We start from the raw sequence: 3,102 nt of genomic DNA on the forward strand, positions 1-3,102 counted from the left end.
GGCATCCTGAAGATAGCCACAGCATAGCGCACACCTCCACCGAGGTTAAAGATCAGCTCGAGGTACGAATGAAGGGTGTGCTAAATGTCTGGGAAGCGGAATAGCAGGAATGGGAGACGTGGAAGACCTTAAGAGATAGGCTAAGAAGAATCACGGCGAAACAAACTAGCTCATTACGCAGTTCTTAACAGGGCACGGAGAGAATGGGGTGTACCTAAAGAAATCCGGAAGAAGGAGTGTAACGGTTAATTTTCTATATTTTCTCCAGAATCTAGGTTTAATTTACATTCAATTCGGGCGGCAGGTTGGGAATGTTTTAAGGGCAGGTCTACCTTAGAGGCTTACGTTCACTTCTTTCATTTTCCTTTCGAATGTAAGTTTCGCTCCTCTATCTGAGCTCTTCACTCTTCATCTTTCCTTGTTTTCTATTCTATGGGACGGGTTTCAGGAGTACTCTATTTTCTGTCAGCTCCAGGGGTTGGGCTATTTTTTTTATTGGGGATTTTCCTGGGTTTTAATTTGTTTGGGGTGGATTGTTTCGCTTATTGAGCAATATAGTGGGTTGGGTTTGGGTTTTTACTTTATGTCTTGTCCATTAATTACGGGTTATAACATTTCAATTTCCTAGTTCATTGTTCCTTTCTCTTCTGTGATTTCACATCTTAATCTTACTGATAAAATCGAACTGTTCACATTTAAAAATCTTCCTATTCTTTCTCTCAGCTTATCTAGGTCTTCTTTCTTTGTCATACAATTTGAATTTAGGAAACTTTCGGTTTCCTTATTTGTATTACCTAATAGATAAGGGGAATCCCTAGTTCTCTTGATTTTCCCCGAATTCATTCTTCCTGTGGCATTGTAAGACACTTGTCTGTATGTGGTGAAGCTACAAATTCTTAACTGGGTTTTATCCGGCTCATCTGTGAGGATTATCAAGAATTTAAGCTACATTTACGCCGTAATTATTATTTACTTACATTTCAATTGTTCCAATTGTGATTTGGCGTTTTACGCGTTATGCGGATCATTAACCACATGGCAGCATAAAACTTAGGCTCGTTCAACACCTGTAGAGGTAAGCCAACTTATTACCATCTTGCACGGGATTTAGGCATAAATTCTTTTAGCCATTCTATTCTCTCTGGAAATCAATTTTATATAATTAATCGAACGTCACTGGACACTACCTATTCTTCCGTCTTCGTCAGCGTCACTTCTATTTCTTCTATCAGAACTTCAGGATAGCACCAAGGGTTATCGAAGCCGAGGCACACCTATTGTTGTACCTACCCCGAGTTATACCAGCTTCCGAGGAACCATCTTCAGTTATACAACCATCGGCAACTAAAACACCAAAAGGTCAGCAACCTCTCCCAAAACTACCCCTGAAGTTACTCACTCCCTTTCTTCTCTTCCCTTACTCCTTCTTATCTTTTTCCTCTTATCTTATCTCCCTGTAATCTCTTGTCCTCAGTGATGCATTCATATCCTTAATCATTCACCTCACACATACCCATTTATTCAATAAAATCTGTTTATAATTATAATTTGTGTAAACTAATATTTGACAACTACCTTTGTAGTTCAAGTATAAAACTGTCAGGTGCAATACAACTACCGCTTCACGGTGATTCATTTTAACTAATTTAAATTTTTGTAAGACTAAAACAAGAGTTACCTAAATCTGAATAACTGCTGTCTGTCTGCAGCACTATAATTGCACGTCTCGATGAAAGATCTTTCCACGGCAACCTGCAAACCTTAACTTTGATCAATAACATTGACCGGTATACGTCTACTGGCACTAAACTTTGTTATACTATTCTTGTTGCCGTCAGGTATAATTTCGTGCGTGTATAATTCTCACACCACCTAATTTTGTTGTCCTGTGAATTACAAAAACCAATTTTATCACTTCCCCTAATTAATCTATCTCTTCAGAACTTTATATTGACTACCGAATAAGTAAATATTGTGCACCTTTCTTCCTTCGCCTACTTCGTCTCTCCTACTTTCTTTTATTTCTATTTAGTGTTCCTGAGTCTGACTTCAGCCAGTTTCGTCTGCTTTGGAAGCGGGAGCAAAACCATCCACGATCTGTTTGATACCTTATATACAGCTTCTGGCGCCTGGGATTTTTTTTTGCACACTTTTAGTTTAACCTCGACCTACACCGACGAGCGGCCGGCAACAGGTCTTTGATCACCGCTGTAACCAGGCTACGTGTTTGTCCAGATTTTCCTTTGTGTTTGTTTTGTTTTTTTTTTTTTCCTTTTTTTTCCCTTCAGCGTGTCCCACGGATGCGGAGCGGTGACAGGAGAGTGACAACTGCCTAGATTGTGGGGCGCTGGACAATTCAGAACACGGTTGTTCTTCAATGCCCTAGATGGGAAACCGATAGATACCGGGTAGCCATCAAGGTAGGGGAGGCGCTAGAAGAAAACAATATAACAATATATTAGGGAGTAAAGGGAAATGGCAAACAATTGGCATCAAATGCCCTCAAGCAATAGAGGGAACTAAAACCTTACGAAAGGTCTACAAGAATGAAACAAATATCATCTCTGGAAGAATACCTAAGCTATACCCAAAAAAAAGATCTTTGACCTGGCAAAAATAGTGGTAGTGCGAAGGGAGCCGATTCGATTTGGTACGAATTAAACTTTTGTTGTCTATACTTTGTCCATAATGGTCTAAACGGGCTACAATTACCAAGAATGGTGACCTTAACCTAGGGCAATTTGTTATGAATTAAGTTTCCTATTTATGTGACATTTAACAACGCTTAATTGGGAGAAGTTCCTTAAGTTTTTAATGAAAAATTATATTTCGTCGTCATATTAAAACTTCAGTTCCTGAACCTATTCCCAGTTAAGTTTAATACTGTAGTAGTGTATGTAAATACAATTACAGGAAAAAACGTAAAGTTATTATATATTCAAAAGATAAAATTTACGTACTGTAGGTATATTTCGAACTGTTGAGTGATAATTACTAGGTTAAGTGGTATTCTCTATGAAAATAAAGTTCCTAGGCACAGAAATACTCATATAAAATAAAATCTGAATACCTACGAAACTCAAGAGGTCAGTCCGTAATATA

General features: G+C 38.4%; 2 long non-coding RNA genes across 2 annotated transcripts; one reads left to right on the forward strand and one right to left on the reverse strand.

Annotated features, from left to right (window-relative positions):
• The first annotated feature begins 933 nt into the window (after positions 1 to 933).
• On the forward strand, positions 934 to 2,254 carry LOC116179807. Its single transcript, XR_004147041.1, has 3 exons — positions 934 to 1,075; positions 1,128 to 1,359; positions 2,033 to 2,254. It is a non-coding gene; the product is annotated as an uncharacterized LOC116179807 (long non-coding RNA).
• On the reverse strand, positions 1,123 to 1,457 carry LOC116179808. The gene is made up of 3 exons (XR_004147042.1): positions 1,400 to 1,457; positions 1,188 to 1,344; positions 1,123 to 1,141 (listed from the first exon to the last, which is right to left on the reverse strand). It is a non-coding gene; the product is annotated as an uncharacterized LOC116179808 (long non-coding RNA).
• Positions 2,255 to 3,102: the final 848 nt, after the last annotated feature.

The sequence above is a fragment of the Photinus pyralis genome, unplaced genomic scaffold (genome assembly GCF_008802855.1).
Source record: "Photinus pyralis isolate 1611_PpyrPB1 unplaced genomic scaffold, Ppyr1.3 Ppyr1.4_LG8, whole genome shotgun sequence".
NCBI lineage: Eukaryota > Metazoa > Arthropoda > Insecta > Coleoptera > Lampyridae > Photinus > Photinus pyralis.